The sequence below is a fragment of the Teleopsis dalmanni genome, chromosome 2 (genome assembly GCF_002237135.1).
Source record: "Teleopsis dalmanni isolate 2A chromosome 2, ASM223713v2, whole genome shotgun sequence".
Lineage (NCBI taxonomy): Eukaryota > Metazoa > Arthropoda > Insecta > Diptera > Diopsidae > Teleopsis > Teleopsis dalmanni.
In genome coordinates, this window is record NC_051847.1 from 154,062,928 (window position 1) to 154,074,711 (window position 11,784).

Consider the following 11,784-nt stretch of genomic DNA (forward strand, 5'->3'; position numbering starts at 1 on the left):
TTTGTTTTTTAATAATGAATGCAACAATATGTTTAAACCACAATATTACAATATTTCTGCTAAATATTTATTTATATATTATTTTTTTCTTTTCGTATTTTTAAAATTAATATATAGTACTTTTATGTATAAAGAACAAGGCTTTTTCTGCTTAATTTTTTTTTCTTCTTCTCTTCATAAAATTTGAGTTAAAAAATCATTTATAAATAGTTATGTTATATATGTATGATATATTATTTTTGTATTATAAAAAAAATTATTTTTAAATGAAAGCGATAAATTCTATAAATAATGTATTTAAATAAATAAATAAGAACTAAGAAAAAGAGTTTTAATACATGAATATGTAAATAAAATAGTATTTGTAATTTTTATTTTTAAATGTTTGTATATAAATATTTAAAATTTTCCATTTAAAATCATTTTATAATATTTTCATTATATTAAGTAAATATTTATGTGTAAATGTATATCTCAATCATATTAGTTATTTTTCATCATAATTTTACTAGCTTAATTTTCTTCAACTTAAGTTTAATTTTCCTTTTTTTTTATTATTATTATTATTAATTATGTAGAATTATTTTCTCATCGGGCACGAGTTGATATGTTTTAAGTTTCCAAATATCCATACTTAAATATGTATTTAAATTTATATATTTTAAATGTTTATACCATTTTATGACTTTATTATATATATCATATATAACAGAGTAACTACGCGCATATTACTTTATATTTGTTTTACAATTTATTTCTTTTTCACTAATTTACAGTATATGCATATATATATAAGATTTTTCTTGAATTGACTTTCATGTACATCAAGAATTATTTTTATTTTTAATTTTCTTACTTAAGTTAGTTGCTCTACTTAAAATTTAACATTTAAACAATTTACACAAAAATTTTATTACCAAAAAATTTATTGAACCAAATTGCCCTAATGGTATTCTTGTTTTTTTTTTTTTTTTTTTTCAAATAAGTCATAATAATTATTTTATTACTATAACTTCACAATAAAATTATTTTAAGCTTTAGATTTTTATAAATAATTTTGTATACAATTGCTATATTTATTTAAAATGTACTTCAAGCTTTTATTTTTTAAATTGTATATTTATATATAAATTTATGTATATATTTTATTTGTTTTGATAAAATTGTTCTAATTCAAAATTCGTTTCATTAAGGTTTTTAATATTTATTTAAAACCAAATAAAGTTTGAGAAAAATAAAATAAATTCATTAAAAATAATCAAACTGTTGTAAAGAAAGTATTTAATGATCAATTTTGAGAATATTTTGCTATGAATTTTTAATATTCATTTGAAACAGCAATTAAAAAAACAAAAAAAAAAATTGAAAAAGAATTTAATATTATTTAAACAATTAATATAAGTAATATAAATAAATAGCGAAAATATATTTTATAGCTAAAAATGTATTTGGAATATTTAAAAAAAGAAAACTAAAAATTTCAAAAAATAATATAGATATATAATAATAATGATAATAATAATAATAAAAATAATAATAATATAATAATAATAAAATAATAATAATAATAAAACTAAAATTAAATTCTTTTATAATTATTTTAAAAAATTAAAATTGTGAAAGAATTTATTTATTTATAAGAAATATCATGATAACAAAGTTGGAAATATTATGCCAAGATTTTTAATATTTATTTCAAACAAGAAAGTAATTAAAAAAGATTTAATATTGTTTAAAAAATAAATATGAATTATATAAATAAATATCAGAAATTTATAACTGAAAGTGTTAAAAATATTTAAGAAAAGTAGAAATTAGGATTTAATTTGAAATTATTAAAAAAAAAAATGGATAGTAAAAATATAATTATATATATTATAAATATATATTATATATATATAAATATATATTTATTTATTTTAAATAAATAAAAAATATAACGAAGAACTAAAATGAGAGGATTTTTTGTGTATTTAAAAAAATAAAAATTATAAAGGAATTATTATTCTTAAAAAAAGATACGGTTAAAAATAATACTTTTGATCTATGCTTGTGGTATGTATTATTTTAAACAATATCTACCTGAGATAGTCATTACCATTAATACCATATGCAAAACCATTGTAATATCTGATTTTAATATCTAATATCTGAAATAATTGAAGCACAATAGATAGATGTGATTGAAAAGACATTAGATCCTTGTTAGTAATCTATATTATTTTGGATGATATCTCAAGACAACATTTGAATAATTTTTTTTTAATGATCTAAATTTTAAGGTTCAAATTTTTATTTACTGATTATTTAAATTTTTTTCCATTCCATTTTATTAAAAAATCTGTCATTTCAATCTTAAATTGCTTTAACTACATTGAAACGTATGATCTGCGTATAGATAGGTGTAGATCTTACCTATAGACATGGTGAATTTAGTAATTCTTGATAATTTCTTTACTTCTAATAAAACTTTCTAAGTTAAGATCTTATCTTCAAGTTGTTGAGATTTTTAACAGTTCTGCTTTATATGTTACGAAGGTGTACTGAAAACTATGTTAGACCCTGCTGCATTTATGAGACCAAAGGAAGCCTTAGATAATTTCAAATTGTAAGATAAAGATTAATTATAGTGTTAACCAAAATTTCATTTTAGCAAATAGTGGTCTAGGTTTATAGCGTTTAACACAAACTTTTGTGAATAATGTGCCTTATCACATTGCAGAACCAGTCGAAGATAAATTAATTAATACAATGGTTCTATAACAAAAGCGAGGGAATATAAATTGCAATATTAACTAAAATTGAGTTTTGGCTATAATGCTATATTATAGTAAAAAAAACATATAGATATAATCATTATTATAGAAATTCCCAATTAGTCTTTAGCCAATGAATATAAATAGGTCTCCTATGAAAGAGTTAAATACACAAAAATATTAGCACATTCATGACACATATTTTATACTATCAACCGTTTTCTTTAATGGGAGTAGCACAGTATTAATTACAGTTTAATATATCCATAAAGATCTCAGTTAAATCAATATTCCCATTTTGTTTTCATTTCCTGCGATCTTAAGGATTCATTTTGTAGGAGATAATAAAAACAGTTCACTTCTTCGAAGGAAATATAGTGTTTGAACATAATATAGTGTTCGCACATTATATAGTGTTCGAACAGAGTATGGTGTCCGCACGAAATATAGTGTTCGCGTACAATATAGGGTTCGATTATAATATAGTATTCGAACATAATATGGTGTTCGCACATAATATAGGGTTCGATTATAATATAGTATTCAAACTTAATATAGTGTTCGAACATAATATAGTATTCGAACAAAATATAGTGTTTAAACATAATATAGTGTTAGCACATTATATAGTGTTCGAACAGAATATTGTATTCGCACGAAATATAGTGTTCGATCATAATATAGTGTTCGAACAAAATATAATGTTCGCGTACAATATAGTGTTCGAACAGTATATGGTGTTCGTACATAATATAGGGTTCGATTAAAATATAGTATTCGAACATAATATAGTGTTCGAACATAATATAGTGTTCGAACATAACATAGTGTTCGATCATAATATAGTATTCGAACGTAACATAGTGTTCGATCATAAAGTGTTTGAATATAATATAGTGTTCGAATATAATATAGTGTTCGAACATAATATAGTGTTCGAACATAATATAGCGTTCGAACATTCATTTTACAGATAAAATGAGAGATGAAAACCAGGGAAAAATAGTCTAGCTCCTAAATCTCTTAGATCTATTTAATATATGATTTCAGAGCCCGTGTTTCACACACAGAATTACACAGAGAATTTAGAAAAATTTTTACTACTACAAAAATAGATCTGTCATCCCATTAAACAATTTCCAGTTCGCAACGTCAACAAAAAAAAATATATAGCGTCCAGAATTTTGTCAAATTCAAGTATTTAAAAATTAAATAATAAATTATATTATATTATAATATTTTTAATATATATATTTCAAATTTCAAATAAATAAAATAAAACAAAAAATTTTTTGAAACGAACAAAGACAAAAATATTTATTAATACACAAAATGTTAATATTTCCATATAATTATTATTTAAAATTTCATTCAAAAAAGCTAGAAGATAAAATAAATATACATAAATAAATATGCAGATAAATTTAGTGATTATATTTAGTAATTAATATATTTAATTTGTTAAACATTGATTTTATACATAAATGGTTTGAAAAATTTTTAAAAGTTGTTAACAAAGAACTAAACAAAACGATTTTAAAATAATATTAAAATATTCAAAAGTATGTTTTTTTTGTAAGTTGTACATTTAAATAAATATAAATATAATAAGAATTAAATAAAATTTTTCTATATGAAAATGAATTTAGGCAAAAGCGAAGGCATAAGAATGTTATTGACAAATTTTAAATAATCCAAAATATATTTATATATACTTTATAAATTAATACAATAAATAACACATTAATGTTGTATAGTTCTAATATATTTACTTTATCTTATATATGTTTGCTAAATACATATTTTAATATAACATATTCCCTAAATTTATTATTTTTATTTCTAAACGTTTATATTATAGATTATATGTATTAAAATACCTGCTTAACGCTTTTTGTTACATACAAATTATATAAATGCACATATGTATAAATATATATGCTTTTATGCGTACACACATTTCTATATAATATTACATATATGTAATATATTATTTATTTTTCAAAAAAGAAACAATTTATTTAGATTCTCTTTTATTAGTTCTTAATTTTTGGTAACTGGTTTTAGTTTTAAATTAGTTAGTTTTGAAAGTTGAAAAAAAACGTTATTTTTTTTTATTTAAATATTGCATACAATTTTTTTCTTGTATTCATATATTTTTTTTTTTGAAAATAATTTTTTTTTTAATATATAATTTTTTTAAATATTTTTAAAAACATACACATTAAATTTAATGTAAAAGTTGCTGTTAATTTTTGCTGATATGTATTTGTTGTTGTTAGTTTAATTATTTTACTTAATAATGTATATATATATATATAATGTTCCCATAATTCATATATTTTATAAATAATATATATATCATACATGTATATATATATTTATATATAAATTTATACGTTGCTTTAAATTACAACTGTTATTCGCTTTTCTTTTATTTTTATTATAATAATAATCATTTTAATTTATTTTTTTATTATTTTTTTTCTTCCGTACAATATTTTTTCAGCATTTTATTTTATTTTATTTTGTCTTTATATGCCTTTTCTTCGGTTTCTTGTATGTCTTTTTACGCTTTTAATTTAATTAATTTATTTAATTATTTTATTTAGTTTAAAATTTATGTATGTCTATGCGAATGTTCAATTTTAATGCTTATATTCTATATTATTTTTAATATTATATTTTTGATATATTGGTAACACTAAACATATTAGCTTCTTTACTTTTTTGTAATGTAATAAAATTTATTTTATAAATAAAATATTATTCAAATATTGTTGATTTTGTAGAAAGATGTGAGAAGTAATTCATTTAGATATTGGCATAGAGCATGAGAAACTGTGTCAGCAAATTGAGTTACATTTTTAAAAACTAATTAACAGATTATGTTATAGTAAATCAAATAAAGATTTCTTTAAAATATGCATATTATAGAAGAATGAAATTTTCTAGTTGGAAATTTTTCAATTTTACTTTAATTGCAATTTAAATCCACCGCAAATTTTTTATAAGAGTAATTTTTGTGGAAATTTAACTAATAGTTAGTTTCCATTTATTGAAAGATATATATGATATAAAATAAAAATGAAAAAAACTGAAGTTTATATTAAAATAATGCCTCTCATTACTGACAATTTTAACAGTAAATACATCTATACGAACATTTAATAATTAAATGCAATTTTGAAAATATTTGCGTTTAGTTGAAATACTTTTTTTTTTTTTAAACGATTGCTTCCATTTGCTTAATACTAAAATTTATTCTGTTTAAATTTAATTATAGTTTTATATTTAAAAAAGAAAACATTACTTATATACTAAAAATAAATTTCGAAGATTTTATATTTTTTTATACAATTGATAATTTTTAATAATAAAAGGCGCAATTTATGATATGCATTAGTATTTTAAGTTTTTCACTTCATTAAATTAATTTAAAATGTTCATTTATATAATTCACTTAATAGTATATATTCTTAATTTATTATTAATAATTGAAATTAAGAAATGCTTAATTTAAGGTGCAAATATTTTTCTCATTGCCAACAAAATCAACAATATTTTAAATTACTTCCAGATAAAATTAAACTTAATTACAAAAAAAGTTTTATGAGAAAGTTTAATAATAAATATAAATTAAATAATTCAATAAATTATATATATAAAATAAAATTGATTTTAGTGGACGGAATTTTATATATATAAATATATATCAAGTATGACTAAAATATTTAAGGGTAAATTATATTATTATAACTATTGTTAAAATTAATGCAAACAATTGGTCTTTTATGGTTAGCTTTGGGAGATGCGTAAAAGTTTTAATTAACATATAAATTTACAATTTGTTTTAAATATATTTTAATATATATTATTACTTTTAATTTTTTAAAATATGCCTTTGGTATGTCTAGTTTTTTAAACTAATCAAAAATCGTACATAAATTTTGTTAATAAATTAAATTTAAATTAACATACAATTGATTTTTAGTATAAGGACAACTTTGGTAATAATTGAAAAATTATATGTATTTATATATTAATGTTCAAAAATTTAATATATTTAAAGTTTTCAATTAAAAAATAATTATAATTTAATTATATAAATTTACCTCATATTGGAAAATGTACAGAATATATTTAAAATAAAATATTTAAGTGAAATCGAAAAAAATTGTATTTTAATCAAAATTTAAATGATTTGAATTATTTGTTTTACTATTTTAAAATATTCTTTTTTGTTATAAATCATAATGAAATATATATGGCAATGCATAACAATTATAAACAATAAAATGAAAATAATAATAATAATAAAATTTGATACCAACTTCACATTTATCTATTTAATTTTTTAATTTAATTTATTTATTTTTTAATTTTATTTATTTATCACTCAATTACTTTGTCAAAATTAATTACATTATTTATATGTGGATTTATTTTTTATTATTTATAATTTCTCATGGTAATTGTAGAATTTATTAAGACTTTTACACAGCTCATATTATATATTATTTCATTATTTTTTAGTTGAATCATTGTTATTATTATATATATTATTATTTTATTGTATGTTATAAATTAATATCGAAAATGTTGATATAATTTTTTTTGAGTTTTAAATTTTTTATACTTTTAAAAACAAATTCTATTTATATATTTCTATAGTATTTCCATATATTATTTTTAAAATTTAAAAAAAAATTTTTTTAGACTATAAATTTTTAATTTTAATTAATTTTGCTTATAATTAGTATTATTCGATCTTGAAATTTTTAAATTTAATAACAAATCATATTTTTCATAAATACTTTGTTTTATTACATTTTTATTACATTTATTATTCATCAATATATTATCATCATTTATTATTCATTATTCATGAATGCTTGAAGAGTAATTAAAAGTAATATAATGTATTAAAAATTATATATTAATAGTTATTATATATCTGAGATAATATTCAATTTATTATTTTTATTTTTATGCGCTTTAAGAAAGTTTCGATATAATTATTAATATTCGTTATAATATTAAAAATGTTATTAAAGCTATTGTTTCTGTTATAATTATATTTATAAAATTTAATTTTATTTTTATTTTTTATATATGCTATTGTGAATAAGTTAGTTATGTTAACATATATTTATGTTTATAATATTTATTGCTCTTTATATTATTTATTTTATTTTCATTATTATTTTTGTAGTCATTTTTTTCAAAAAATTTTCTTAATATATTCTTTTTTATTGTTTATTAATTCTAAATTAATTTGTTTGAATGTTATTAATTAATTATTTTTATTGTTTTGATTGTAAGTATTATTAAAAATTTTTTATTAAATAATTCATTTTATTTTATTTATAATTGTTATATTTATAAGTATTATTATTAAAGTTTTGATATGTATTAAATTATTATTTTTGTCGCATTTGAAATTTTTAATTAAATATTATTTTTGTAGTTATTATCATGTTATATGTAATGTCATTTTTTACACAAAATTTATCAATGATTTAATTAAAAATATTAAAAAATTATTTTTTTTTATAAGTATTATTTCAGAATTTTTAGTATTTATTTTATTTGAATAGTTCGATTCAAATTTTATTTTTTAATTATATTTATTAATCATTGTTGACATTTTTTTTGTAAGTAACTTTGAATGATCTTATAATTTTATCATTTATTTTTATATAACATTAAATAATTATTCTTGAAATTTTATTTTTTAGTCACTTTAAAATTTTATTCCAATTTTATTTTCAGATTACATTAATTATATTACTTATTTTGTTATATATTTTTATATAACATTAATTAATTATTGTAGAAAGTTTATTTTTTATTAACTTTTAAAAATTTTATTTAAATTTTAAATTATATGGTTAAATTTATATGATTTAAATTATATGATCATTATTTATAATATATGATATATTATATTATATTATCATTGTTAATTTTTTTTTAGTTAATAACTTTGAATAATTTTATTATTTATTTTGTTATTTATTTTCACAAAGGATTAATTGATTATTGCTGAAATTTTATTATTTATTAAGTTTGATTAATATTATTTTAAAATCATTAACTAATTATTGTAGTTGTTTTTTTATATATATATTATTTTCATTTTTATTTGTATAGTTGTTATTATTGCCATATATATTATCTTATCAGAATGTTTTTTTGTAATTATGTATTTTAAATATTGTTATAAAATGTTTATTATTATTTATTCATTTTAAATTTATTTTATAATGATTAATCTTAATATAACTAATGGATTATTATATTTGTATAATATTTTCCATTCAATTTGTTTATTTTCAAATTTAATTAAATTTTTTAATTCATTTTAAACTTATATTAGAATTTTATTTTGAAATTCTTATATAATTTATGCAGTTAAAAGGATTTATATTTTTAAAATTCAATAGTTTTATATATATATATATATGATGCCTGACATCTTTAATCTTTTAACATCAGTTTTAAAACACTACAGACATTTAATATATTTTCTAGATCTCTTATATTAATTCGGTATATTTCACGCGTCTTGTATATATGTAAATAGTTTTTACTAATTCAGTTTCTCTGTACTACGTAAGATGATATGTAATTGATGTCAAATGTATGTATAACATTTTTAGTAATTAATTTTTTTTGTATATTAATTTAATTTTAAATCATTTTGCCGGTATGAGGTTAGCTCTTCGTTCTTAGCACTATTTTGCTGCCCATTATTTTAATATTTACTTCAACATTTCAATATGTTTGACTTTTACAATCGCTAGTTTTTGTTAATAATTTGCATATCAATATTTGATTGTTCTTTGCATTTGAATTTTACTTGGGGAACAATTTTCTCAATCAATTAATAATTATAGTTTGCAGTTCTCATTCATTCCATAGATGGATGATTCGAAACGAATCATCATTGAGTTATTAAGAAAGTTCATTTGCGTGGGCGGAAGTAGGTGAAAGTAGTATATATGTATTTCGATAGTTAGTTACTGTTGTTACTTTCATAGCAAAGTATAGCAATGTAGAGTGTACTAAAGTTAATAGTTCATAAGATTTTGGGATATACAAAAGAATTTCACTATATGCAAAATTATTTAGCTCAACACTTGAGTCCATCAGTTTTCCGTTTTATTTATTAACAATCATCAAACCAATCGATTTTTTTTCAATTTCTACAATTAAATTCACTACACGATTAGTACGAATTTCTATATGATAATTCCGTTACAAAAATTTATTCTTCTAAAAGTTTTTTTTTGGAAACCTTTTTTTGTAAACATTTTGCTAAAATCATTTAATAATTTTCACTACTTTTTTAAATTTTAATTTTTTTTTGTTTTTGGAGCAATTTTTTTTCCTTCTCTTATTTTTTCTTGTTGGTTTTCCGATTTTGCAAAAAAAAATTGCTTAAATAATCGTTGTTATTTTGAATTATAAATTCAATGTTCATTTTATTTTATATTTTGTTATCTTTTAATTATTTTTTACATACAATTTTGGTAATTTTTTAATAATTTCATTTTCTTTTTAAATATAAATTATGATTTTTTTAAATAATTCTAGAAAGAGAGCTTTAAAGGGCACATACGGTTAAGCTATTATTACGTTTAATAAATATAATATTTTATTTTATTTTAAAATTTTGTTATTGATTTTAATTTATATTATTAATAAATTTTATACATATTTTTAAAAAATATTTTTGGTAAAATTGTTAGAACAAACGATTTATCAAAGCAAAAATTTATAATACAAAACGCATACAGCAAGAACGAATTATTCAAAATATGTATTAATATTTATATATGCAAAGTCTAAGATATTCAATTCCTTTATATATATTTTTAAATGCGAAAACCATATAACATCAAATATTTTTTAAAATAAAATTTTGATGAATTTTGATCAATAGTTGATAAAACAATTATCAAAAATTATTAATTGTAATTAAACTTAAGGTGGATTTATTTGTTGAGCTCCTGTTGTGATAAATTTTGGTTTCATTAATTAATTATAATTAAACTTAAGGGAAAATGACTTAATGAATTCCTGTTGTTATTTATTTCATTTTAATTATAATTAAACTGAAGGGAAAATTATTTAATGAATTTCTGTTGTAATTAATTTCGTTTTAATTATAATTAAATTGAATGAAAAATTGAGCTGCAGTAAGAGCGCGTTTTTGGAAAGAAGAGAACTTAATTTTTTTTAAGAAAAACAAAATTAATTATTTTTAAAAATTAGTTTTGTAATATAAATAATAATATTTCGTAATATTATAACTTAAAAATGATTCCTTTGGTTTTTTCTCATTACTGTAATATAAAAGAAAATTTCGGATCTTGTTTTATGTTAGTTTCCTGTAATATTTCAATTAATTTTTGTTCCATATTATCATTTGCCATTATAAATTATAAATAATATAAATTTATAACGTTTGTAAGAACGATTTATATTATTTAATTAATAATTTATATTTATATATTCTGCTTTTTAAGTTGTTTCTAAAAAATAAATGTTATATGTCTGCTCTTAACCACAGTGACATGAACTATGCAAATTTATAAATATACATATATAAATTATTATATATATATATTAATAAAATGAAAATTGAATTAATTATTTGTTATAGAAATAAAGCGGTATATTTATGTTTCTTTTTCAACTTTTGCATTTTTAACTATTTTCATTTCAATACCTAATATTAATTAAAATCTTTAATAAATTATTCATATGTATATATATCTATATATGTATTTTAAAACTTTTTGAATTGCTTTTTATTATAAGATTCTTGTATTGAATTTTTTTCTTATATTTTATTGGTTTTTTTTATATTCAAAAATTCACTAAACTGGGAATTTGTTAATAAAATTTTATATAATTACATAAGTTTTATTAATTTTTTTAGAATTTGCTATAACTAGTTCCATTTATAACTCTTAAACAAAAGCCAATGCGGTATATTTCACTATAGTTGTTGCAA